The sequence below is a fragment of the Saccopteryx leptura genome, chromosome 3 (genome assembly GCF_036850995.1).
Source record: "Saccopteryx leptura isolate mSacLep1 chromosome 3, mSacLep1_pri_phased_curated, whole genome shotgun sequence".
In the NCBI taxonomy this organism is placed as follows: domain Eukaryota; kingdom Metazoa; phylum Chordata; class Mammalia; order Chiroptera; family Emballonuridae; genus Saccopteryx; species Saccopteryx leptura.
This window is the reverse complement of record NC_089505.1, coordinates 171458505-171471333: the sequence shown is the minus strand read 5'-3', so window position 1 is coordinate 171471333 and position 12829 is coordinate 171458505. Positions and strand designations below refer to the sequence as shown.

The 12829-nt window shown below is 39.8% G+C and overlaps 1 pseudogene; it reads right to left on the bottom strand.

Annotated features, from left to right (window-relative positions):
• Positions 1–12829, bottom strand: part of LOC136398359 (guanylate-binding protein 4-like) — an 85701-nt pseudogene that overhangs the window by 59415 nt on the left and 13457 nt on the right.

The window sequence follows — 12829 nt, the reverse complement described above, 5'->3', positions numbered from 1 at the left end:
ACTTCTTCCTTTTTCTTTTCTCTCCCTCTTCCTGGTCGGTGACTCTGTACCCCAAGTTCTGCCCCTGTGTCATGCTTAGGTAGGGATTTGCAGTTGATGGGATTCTATGGCAATGTCATATAATTGGCTTTAGTCTCGCTGGTAGTCAAGGCTTCTTGGCGTTTGCAGAGTCCAACAATGAGAGTTTGCTTTCCTGGAGTCTCTCCCCTAGTCTCCCCTTCCTGAATTAGCAGCCTGGTGATCCAGCTATGAGGCTGCCACTGCTTCTGTCTGGGGAGCAAGAGGCTCAAAGAGCTGGGAAATCCCCACTCTATCCTCACTCAGCGCAAGGCTCTGGGTAAGGCTCTGGCAGTCAGAGCCTCCAGCGTAATCAGGTGGGGCTGGGAGTCAATTGTTGTCAAGGTGACTGTTCAGTGCCTACCACTCAGTTGGACCACTCAACCCAGGCTTTCCACACTTTGTAGCCTGTTTTGGCTGGAAAGAAGATGCACTATTCGCTGCTTGCTGTATAGATCTTAGTATCTGCCAAGTCCCTCTTGTTAGGTATATCCCTGAATATGGAGGCTCTGTCAATCAGAAGTTGCCCCCGCCCCTTTAGCGAAAGGCACTGAAAAATATTATGCCTCTTATCTTGGATTGCTGAACTGGGAGAGATCAGGGCCCCGTGGGTGCGCAGATTTCGTGGGTTAAGCTAATTTCAGTGATTGGATCCACAGCTGTGCTCCAGAGAGTATTTCAGGCTGCCTGCGCGCCCCTCCCCCAACGCTTGATTGTTAGCTCGAATGGCTGGGTGAGGTGCCCCGCCCACGGAGAGAATCTCCTGACTAGGAAAGACAGGTTTGGCGCCCCTCCCGGACTGCGGCACGGGGCGCGCGCGCGGCTTCTCAGTGCACGCCGGTGGTGGCCAGGACTCCCCGGACCGCGGCACGGGGCGCGCGCGTGGCTTCTCAGTGCACGCTGGTGGTGGCCGGGACTCCCCAGACTGAGGCACGGGGTGTGCACACAGCTTCTCAGTGCACGCCGGTGGTGGCCGGGACTCCCCGGACCGCGGCACGGGGCGCGCGTGCGGCTTCTCAGTGCACTCCGGTGGCCAGGACTCTCCGGACTGCGGCGCGGGCAGCTGCACGCGTGGGTTGACTCACCACAGGCGTATTCCCTCCTCGGCAACAGTCCTTTCGCTTTCAGTGTGTGTGTGGAACTCCGGGATGCTCCGAGGATAAATTTTTCTGTTTCTAGTTGATAAATTTGTTGAGATTTTGGGGAGATCTGTCAGACGCGCTGCTCACGGCGCCATTTCCGTGACGTCACTCTCCCTTTTTCACTTTTAATGAAGTTGGTTTGTATATATGTACTGAGAGATTTTTGTAACCTGTAAGATATCAAAGAAAGAGTCAAAGACAAACTCTCAGTGAAGACGGCTATGGTAAGTAGAATTATGATGTCTCCTAACAGTTCCCTCCATGCTTTGTCCAGTCTGTTCTTGGAACCGAGGAAATGATGAATATTCATTTTATGGTTAGATTATGTTATACAGTCCAGCTTGACTTTAAGTTGAAAATTTCCAGGTGGGCATTACTTAACTACATGAGCCCTTTTAGAGCAGCTTTCTTCAGATGGTGGCAGAGGCAGTTCAGAGAGATTAGAAACTATACAAGGATATGATGCATCATTGCTGGCCTGAAGACGGAGGGGAGTTTCCCAGAACCTCCGTATGACAACATGAGCCCATTTGAACCTTATTTTCACCTTGTGGTCACTGAGCAGGGACCCATGTCTTGTGTTGGAATCTGACCTGAAGAACTGCGAGGTAATACATGTGTGTTGTTTTAAGTGGTTAATAGAACACTGACAACTCATCTTTTAGAAAAAGCATGGATGGGAGCCTGTAGAGCTGTCACTCAGAAGAATCCATGCTCATTCTGCAATGAGAGACACATGAACTATGGAGTCATAAAAAGGGATTCTCGGAATAATTTTGGAAGGACAGTTTTCAGGAAGGATGTATGCTTAGACCACAGGCTTCATCTGAACTCCCACTTGACATCCTTGAAGGAGCGCTCCATGAACACTTGAATGGTTTCCCTCTCACAGGCCCTGTGTACATCCAGCAGCTCCTGGAGTGTGTCTGTGGGGAAGCTCACTCGCTGCGCCAACTCTGGCTGTAGTGCTCGGCTGCCTTCTGCACGGCCGCTGAGTTCTCAATCTGGGCCAGATTTGTCATTGCGTTCTCCAAATAAGGCATGGCTCCACTGTTGATGGCGTGCACATAAGTCACAACCAGAGTCCCAGACCTAAATGAAACGATATTTAGTAAATGAACATTAAGTTCTCACTCACTTGTTTTACAAGCTTTAGAGATCAGCATTCTAAAATTCTCAACAATTTTACTGAAATAAACTTTCTTGTATTTTCTTTCTTCTTCTCCTCTTATTCCTCCTTGACATCATCCTTGTTTCCTCCTCCTCTTTCTTTTGTGTCCACTTTCTAATAATAACATTACTATGTATTCTATTAACTTTTTTACTTATGAGTTTATCATATTATAATAATAAAATAATAATCTTGATCCTGTCCAGTTAGCTCAGTCAGTTAGGGCACCATCCAAAAACACCCAGATTAAAGCACACAAGGGAAGCAACCAATGAGTGCACAACTAATTGGAACAACAAATGAATGTTTCTCTCTCTCTCCTCTCTGTTTCTCTAAAAATCAATCAATAAAAAAAGAATCTCAACCAATATGTTCAGAGATTTCCCAGACTATTTCCCATTTAAATTTTAAAAAGTTTACTTTATAGGTAAGTAAGATAATTTGTTGGCACTATTTGAAAATTAATGTGGGAAACCTTTAAAAAAATCATCAAGAATTTCATGATAGTGAAACAATCATTACACCAAGTATGGGCCCACCTCAGCACAGGGCACTGTCTGGCCCAGTTGCATATCTGTGACTTCAGTCCAGAACATAAAACTATATAGTTAAATTTGAATCTTAAAAGCTCAGTGAGCTTACAAACACAAATTTTTCACTATATATTTTCTAAGTGGTATAAATTCACAAAAAAATGGGTTATCATTGGGTTATGTTTTTTATTATTTTTTATTTTATTTATTCATTTTTAGAGAGGAGAGAAAGAGAGAGGAGAAAGAGACAGAGAGAGAGAAGGGGGGAGGAGCTGGAAGCATCAACTCCCATATGTGCCTTGACCAGGCAAGCCCAGGGTTTCAAACCCACGACCTCAGCATTCCAGGTCGACACTTTATCCACTGCGCCACCACAGGTCAGGCACATTGGGTTATGTTTTTAATAGTTGCATCCGTACTCTGTTCTGATAGCACTGCATATTACATATCTCCTCAATGAAGCTCTGGGTCTTTACTTCATTCACTGCCATATCTGTAGTACTTAACACAAAGCCCTGGGTGCAGCTGCTCAATACGTAATTAACTTGTATTTTTTGTACCAGTATAAAAATAAAAATAGCTATTCATATTCAAGTATTGGGTGTACCAAGAAAGTAAATTCAATGAAAAAGAAGTTAGCCTCATTGGTCATACTTGAATTTGTAGTTTAGAGAAATCTGTCCTAAAAGTTGAATAGATGTAGTGAATTAAAATGTAAGTGGAGTATCAAGTACAAAAAAGGTTTTCTTCTTACCTTTTCCATGTCGTCCAACTCTCAGTGTCCAGAAGGACTAAAGTGTGGTTCTGCTTGGATGGGTGGGGTACACACCACATCCAGATGCCCTTGGTTTCAGACTGCACTGTGGACATCAGATGCAAACCTGTAAAGGAAGAGGAGAAAGTGCTATATAGTAATAGCAGATAGTACAGGTTGCCCACAGGTTACACTTGGATAAATTTGTCAAAATTTGAGTGTCCAGTGGGGAGGAAGTTTGTTTCTATTTCAGCAAAGACAGTCAATCTAAACTTTATACATACAGTGGGAGATGATGTGAGGTATATATGCTCAAGAACCTGCTGATGATGTTTCTTATTTCACTGTCTAGGATTTTAACCATCTGCCATATGCTATTTCTTTATTTAATGAGAAATAAAAATGAACATGATAAGATACCTAGGGGAGATTTATTCATCATAGCTCAGGCCATTCAATTTCCATATCTAGAATGTTCTCCACAGAGAGGTATAAAGTGTGAGATAAGCTGTATTCTTCTACATGTGATAGTTTTTGGTGCTTTCTGGTTAATTCAAGTAATCTGAAGTTCCCTTTCTCCCAGTGTGGAAAGACAAGTTATTATTGGAGGTTATTGTTCTCAGTTATGGAAGGTAAAAATCACCTAAAGTAAGTCATCAATAAAGAGACAGAGAGTGGTAACCTGGTCATGCTTATGGAACTTAACTGGAAGCAAATCTCTTTGCTTTTCTTCTTTCTGTGAGATGAGTGTGTGTGTGTGGGGGGGGGGGTAAAATCACAATTTTGGTGTTTTAACATATTTTTAAGGTAGAGATTTCTTCAGCAATGGGAAATTACCTTGTTGTTACCTGAAGTTGTCTTAATTAGAATATACAGAAACATGGTTGAAATTCTTTGACTGATCTTTCCCTCTGTAGGATTTCAAACCTTTAACCCCTCAAAAAACAAGCTATTAATTAATTCAGTCCAGGAAAAGAGAAGTGCACTATCGTGATTGGTGGTCAAGAATACTTTTAAAAGAAATACAAAGATAAAATGTTTTCTTAGAAGCTAATGGGATATTGGGAAGTAAAATGAAGAGAAGATGAAAGGGAGAAAAAAGAGGGAGGGATAAGATCAGGAGAGAGAGAGAGAGAGAGAGAGAGAGAGAGAGAGAGGGGGAGAGAGAATAAGAGATATTTTATTATTTCCAGGGATTCTTAGAGTTTAGTGTTCAGAGGTCCAATCTCCTAATGTTGATGAGATGCTGAGTCATAGAAGAAAATATTAACAAAAAAATGGTGTGTGGTTTTTATAGACAGAAATATTTAACAGGATATGGGCAGATTCTACTAAAAGTCAGTAAGAACCAAGAAAGGAAAGCTGATAGAAAAATATAACCACTTTAATGCGGAAGAGTGTAAAAATGCAGCATGCAAATCGAAACATGGGTGAGCTGGAGTGAGGTGTGAGAGGATATGATTTGGGCTTTTGGGCGTCAGTGATGTTTCATTTCTTGATCTTGGCAGTGATTATACAGATGATCAATTATATTTATTAAAATTTTGTATATGTATGTGTTGTACACTCTCTGTATGTTACAGTTCACATATCAAAAGAAATAGAGAGAAAGAGACAAAGACAAAGAGACACACAGACAGAAATACAGATAGAGAGCAAAGGGGAGTATAATTCATCAAAGTTTTGCTATGAAATGAAACAAAGAGTTGTATGGTATAGCTCTACTGAGATATGGGGTATACAGAATATACTGCTGTTTGTTCTACCTCTTATCCCTTTTTTAAATGAGAAAATGTTTAACAATCTGTGTATGCTCCTGAAATACTCTTTAGTGTAGGGTGGAAGTGATGTGATCTGAGAAAGGGAACAGCTTCTGGAGCTGAGCGCCTCAGTAGGTGACTAATGGGGTCGATCTTCGATAGGGTCTGGAATCCTTTCTCACTGAGCCAGTGAGTGAGATTTTTGAGACAGATGGGTTGAAGTTATAAATTTGGCAATAAGAATTAATAGTTTTCTTCAGTGGGAGTAGCTAGATTTTTCTTAAGATGACCCTAAAGGAGGTATGATCAGCCTATATTCTCATTGTATTCAAACAAATGGCCCCTGACCCAGAACAACACTCACTGTGGTTCTGTCCTGCCTGGCGGTTCATTAGGAAGGATTTTCCTGTTTGATACAGCCCTACAATGTCCACCACCACCACAGGCTGGGAGATCTTGTCAAGAATCTCCAGTGCTTTTGGATTGACTGTCAGCTGATTTTTCTAGTTTTTCACCAGACAGATGGGGCCCATTGTAGTGGATCCAGACACCATGGTAAGCGTAACCCAGAGGAACAACTCAGTACAAATATACAAGATCCCAAAGTCAGACCTAAGAGTTACACAAGGCATTTGCATTTCAGCTTTATACTTCTGAACCTTATTCATCTTTTTCTACATTTTATATGTTTTTAAATGATAAGTATTTAGCCTAGTGTGCCATGACCTGATACAAATTTTTAATGTACAATACATTATCTAATTAATCCATAAATGAACCCTAACACAACCTTGCCCATGTGATACATAAAAGGAACAGAATGAGAAGAACAGAACTCTAATGATGGAGCCTTGAGAACATGAACACATTAAGGGGAGGAGAGGGAGAATAGACATGAGGGAGAAGAGATCTTGAGTTCCAGAACAATTTGTTTCCTCATTATCTGCATATATTTTCTGAGTACCTACCACATGCTGGGCACTATTTTAGGCGCTCAGTATCAAGTGCTGAATAAAATGGATACCATGCCTTGTGGAGCTCTACTCTAGTGGGAGGAGACAGATAAAGCAAATAAACAAGAGGCACATGTGTGTATTAGAGGATGGAATGTGCTCAGGAGAAAATGAGCAGGGACTGGGACAGGGAGCATGCGGGCTGAGTTTATACAGTGTGATCAGGGGAGGCCTCTCAGGGAAAGAGAAATACATGTGGTCGGAGACCATGAGGAGGACAGGCTTAGTGAATTGTGGGAGGTGGAGTGGCTGGAGGAGGGGAGACTTTGAGAGGAAGAAGAAGAGATAAAGAATATAGCTCACTCTCAAAACACAACAGGACAAAGCTTTATAGGGCCTACAAAAAATTACTGATTCAGGAATTCATCTAACTGGAATAAAAGAAAATTATTTCTTACATGTAGGCTGACAGGGAAGAGAGGCAGTGGCCAGGGTGTTTTAGGGTCTGCCCATTTCTGCCAGGGTCTCACAGCTGGGCGAGACCCTGCTTCAGTGTTTTCATCAGAGAATTTGAGTGTTTCATGAAATCAACAGACAGAGAGCAGTCAAAGTGCTTTGACTGTCCCCTTATTTTCTCAAAGACAATGCTAACCAACTTTCATGTATTCCCATGTTTTCCCAGCTATGTGGCCATTGGAAAGATTAATTTCTCTGGGTTTCAGTTTGTTCTTCCATAAAATGTCAACACTAAAATGAACAATCTACTGGTCATTAAGATCATTAAGAAGATTAAATATGTGATAAAATTTATAATGCTCTTGAAATCATGTGGTACATACTGAATCCTATGTAAGTATTAATAAATAATTGAGGGTCTAAGACAGCAGAATGGTGAATTCTGAATGATAGCAAAGATTTGGTTTTGAACTGAAACAGTGACACTTCCTTCCCCAGGTGCAAGCCAGTGGGAGGATACATCCCATGTGGAGAATGAGCAGGCAGGAAAGGCCCAGCAGTAACAGCTGAGAGGAGACACTGGTGGAGGGGAGCTGTGTGGGAGGAACGCAGCATAGTTCTTGGAGTCAGAGCACTGATTCCTGGCTAAAGTGTGGTCTCATGGCTTGAGTGTGGGCTTGCCAGGTCGATCACAGCTTGAGTGCAAGGTCACTGGCTTGAGCACAAGTTCAATGACATGATTCCAAGGTTGCTGGCTTGAGCCTGAGGACACTGGCTTGAGCAAGGGGCCACTGGATTGGCTTGCGCACTCTGGTGAAAGCACATATGAGAAACAATCAATGAACTAATGTGAAGCAGCTAAAAGTTAATACTTCTCATCTCTCTCCTCCCCACTCTCTCTTCTCTTCTCTCTAAAATAACTAAATAAATAATAATTCCTGCCTGATTAATTCTTAATTATTCTATAAATTGGTAACACACAGGTTCATTAATTAGAAAGCATTTTTCAGATTAATGTACTGTTTTAACAAAGAGCAAGTTAGGCAGTGTTTTAAAATGTGTCACTATGTTCAGTAAAATGCAAATTACCAAGAAATAATAAGGTGTTTAAAATATTTTTGCCAGAAAATAACATGAATTTGTTTAAGAGACTATCTCTGTCCCCTTTCTCTTCTTTACTACAGGTGATTGGGAGCAGAGCAGGGAGTAGATCATGAGCCTTTTCCTGCTGTGTTATAAGCAGGAGCAATCACAGAATCTGTTTCATGGACTATATAAAATTTGGGGTAGCAATAGATGAGTTACAAAATGTTTTTAAATGTAAGTGTACAGAAATACCCAATTCCAAAGCTAATAACTTTAAATAAACAAATAAAATAAAATAATTTTATTTGAATGTAGTTGGATGGTTTCCAGAGTTTGCTCATCAGGAGAGTCACCTGCAGTGATGGTGAGCATGGGCCCAAGCCCTGGCTTCTCAGCAAATGCAAGAGGATGTTCTGATATGTTCTTCTGTGGACTACACATTACAAACAATGCATGATAAACAAATACTATTAGATCTTATAGTTGTTATCTAACAGTTGTCAGTGAGAGTGAACTATTCTATACAACACAGGTTTGTAATATCTTTGGAATATTAAGGATTGTTAATACAAAAAATAACTAGAGTCAATCTTTTAGGATTTAAATTGTCCATAAATTAAGAATCATCTTTTCTCTCAGTTTCTCAAATGCATGGCATGTGTGGGGGGAGCAGCGACTGTCTGAGGCAAGAGGAGAAATATGGAGGGGGAAGCAACTCCACCAGCTCCTCTGCAATCAGATAGGGTTTACTTCATCAGTCCCAGGAAGGACACCAGCCCCTTTAGGCATTTGATGTAGGATGTGTTCCCCCTGCTCCCACACAGGGCTTGTGGTGCCTTGGGTGGGTGCATGCTCTCTGGTCACCTTGCAGCAGCCTCTGACTCAACAGAGACACTGAACTGCTGTGAGGCTGGACCCAGTACTAGCCTACCACCCCTCTAGGACAGGTCCCTTTCTTTCTGCCTGTCCACTAGCGGCAGCCTGTGCTTGCAGTATGGAAGTGCAGTTGTGCACGTGTGGTTGCTGATGTTTCATGAGGTTGTGCATGGAAGACTAAGTTTAGGAGTGAACTTACATGTCCCGGTGCAGCAGACAAGGGACAAGTTCTCAGCTGTTCCCACTCTTCCCTCACACATCCCTCCTGTGTCTGACTTTTCTGAGTACCGACTGTTCTGTTTAGAACCTGAATATCATGCCAGATATCAGCCTCACAATTGTGGGTTAGATTAATTAGAAACCAAATCAAAAATGGAAGGACATGCACTTTTTTTTTTTTTTTTGCTGATAGAAAAGGAGGTGATGAGTCAAGGAATTCAGAGGCAGAATTTCCAGAAAGCAAGAATAAAACTGCAGGAGAGCATGGACTGGTCAAGTAAACAAAATGTGGACTTTAGTGATGTACCACATCAATTCTTTAAAGAGAAAACTTTTAAGTAACACAGTGGGTCTCAATTCTGCCTGTAGGGGTGAGAAGGGAGTTGGCACTAAGAAATTGAACCTAGTGAACTGGGCTGTTTTTTATTTTATTTTAAAAAATGTTCATTTTACAATTACAGTTGCCATTTAATATTATAGTAGTTTCAGGTGTACCACATGGTGGTTGGACATTTATATAACTTAAGAAGTGATCCCCTCTACCCTACAGGTCTAGTATACACATGGCAACATACATTATTATAATATTATTATGATATTCCTTATCCTGTACTCAACAACCCTGTGACTGTTCTGTAACTGCCAATTTGTACTTAATCGCTTCTCCTTTTCACCCAGCCCCCAACCTTCCTCCCATCTGGCAACCAGAACCTAGGTTACATCTAAAAGAAGAAATATACTCTGAAACAAAGTTCTTATGTATGATTAAAAAGTTTGGGGGAGAGTTCCTTTCAAGATGACTCCAGTCTATGGGCTGGGCAGAAATGGGTGAAGGTGATGAAAAGGTACTGACTTCAAGTACCATAAAATCAGAACTTTTATGGTCTATATTTTGGTACTGTATTTTATATTTGAAAATTGACAAAAAAGTAGATCATAAAAGTTCTCATAAGAGGAAAAAGTAATTTGTAACTATGTGATGTTGAACAAACTTATTGTAATTATTTTGCAACATATACATATATCAAATCATTATGCTGTATACCTTAAACTAATACAATGTTATATATCAATGATATCTCAATGAAACTAGAAGAAAAGAACAGCCAAGGATTTTAAAATGATTATCTTAAGATATGATCCTAAAACAGTGTTTAATCAAAATTATTGTTAGCACATCAATTACATACTTTAATAAAAATTTTTATATATATATAGATATACATATATAGATATACATATATACATATATATGTATATCTGTGTATATATATAGATATACATATATATGTATATATATATACATATATATAGATAGATAGATATATAGATATATATCTCCCAGGACTAGAAACTTCCTTAGTGAACTTTCCAGAAGAAAAATGCATGTAATCCTACTTGTCCTGGAAGGGCAGGCTGCTCACAGCTCTTATCTTCTCCTTTCCATCTGTTGCTACAATATACTTTACCCAGCCTCTGGCTGTCAGATATTTTTAGACATGACTCAGGCACAAATTTTAAGAGTCTGCAAATTCCAGGAAGCACATGCCAGCTTTCAAGAGGACCTTTGAAGTTTTAACTCTACTTAGATTATGCGGGGAGAAGGCAAGTAATACCACTCATCTTGCTACAGAGAAGATATAAGGAGAAAGTGAGGGGGATAGCAACACACTAATACCTCTCTCCAGTGGAACTTTCTATTACTAATCTTCTCTAATTAGTCTCTTTACCTCCTCTTATATACCCAAACTTGGAAACTCCTGAGATTAAAGCATTCTCCTGATTACAATAGTCTTTTCATCATTATCTGGGTCCAGATTGGCTTTTATTAAAGTTAATTGATACACATAAAATAACAATATGGTTTATATACATTGCTGTCACTCTCTTCCTCTGCATTTTTTTTTCCAGAGCCATTGGTAGCTTTTGGGAGATATTTCCTCCACAGAAAATAAAAGAAACTTCTGGAAAAAAATTACTTTTTCCTTTTTAGTGAGTTGAATCAAAATGTAATGCCTGCAATTTGAAAACATGAGGGGAGCAGGCTGCGAAAATAAAAGTGAGTCTTGGCTGCTTGGATCAGTGTCTTGGGCAGAGCTCCTTTGAAGACGACTACAGTATAGGGCAGGGGTCCCCAAACTTTTTATACAGGGGGCCAGTTCACTGTCCCTCAGACCATTGGAGGGCCGGACTATAAAAAAACTATGAACAAATCCCTATGCACACTGCACATATCTTATTTTAAAGTAAAAAAATACAATATTTAAATAAAATACAATATTTAAAATAAAGAACAAGTAAATTTAAATCAACAAACTGACCAGTATTTCAATGGGAACTATGCTCCTCTCACTGACCACCAATGAAAGAGGTGCCCCTTCCAGAAGTGTGGCAGGGGCCGGATAAATGGCCTCAGGGGGCCGCATGCGGCCTGTGGGCCGTAGTTTGGGGACTCCTGGTATAGGGGAATGGGCAAAAATGGATGAAGGTGATGAAAAGGTACTGACTTCCAGTAGCATAAAAGCAGAACATTTATGATCTAATTTTTGGTACTGTATTATATATTTGAAAGTTGACAAAAAGTAGATTATAAAAGTTCTCATAAAAAGAAAAATTAATCAAAGGAGAAAAAGAATATAGCAAAAGAGAATACAGTTTTAAAGAATAAAATGGCAATAAACAATTACATATCAACAATAACCTTAAATGTAAATGGATTAAATGATCCAATCAAAAGATATAGGGTAGCTGCATGGATAAGAGGACAGGACCCATACATATGCTGTTTACAAGAGACACACCTTAAAACGAAAGATGCACATAGACTGAAGATAAAAGGATGAAAGAAAATATTTCACGCAAATGGAAATGAAAAAAAAGCTGGGGTAGCAACACTTATATCAGACAAAATGGACTTTAAAACAAAGACTATAGTAAGAGATAAAGAAGGTCACTACATAATGATAAAGGGAGCAATCCAACAGGAAGATATAACCATTATAAATGTCTACGCACCTAATATAAGAGCACCTAAATATATAAAGCAGACTTTAATGGATTTAAAGGGCAAGATCAACAGCAATACTATAAAAGTAGGGGATTTCAATACCCCACTAACATCACTAGATAGATCCTCAAGAAAGAAAATTAACAAAGTAACAGCAGACTTAAAGGACATACTAGATCAACTCGATTTAATAGATATCTTTAGAACGTTTCACCCTAAAGCAGCAGAATACACATTCTTTTCAAGTGCTCATGGTACATTCTCTAGGATAAACCACATGTTAGGGCACAAAAGAGGTCTCAACATATTTAAGAAGATTGAAATCATATCGAGCACTTTCTCTGATCACAATGGCATGAAACTAAAAATCAACCACAACAGAAAAACTGAAAAACACTCAAACTCTTGGAATCTAAATAGCATGTTATTAAATAATGAATGGGTTAACAATGAGATCAAAGAAGAAATTTAAAAATTCCTAGAAACGAATGATGAGTATACATTAACTCAACATTTAGGGGACACGGCAAAAGCAGTCCTGAGAGGGAAGTTCATAGCATTACAGGCATACCTCAAGAAGCTAGAAAAAGCTCAAATAAACAACTTGACACTGCATCTAAAATAACTAGAAAAAGAACAGCAAGTAACGCCCAGAGCTAATAGAAGGAAAGAAATAATAAAGATCAGAGCAGAATTAAATGACATAGAGGCTAAAGAAACAATACAGAGGATCAATGAAACCAGGAGCTGGTTCTTTGAAAAGGTAAACAAGATCGATGAACCTTTAACCAGACTCACGAAGAAAAAAGAGAGAG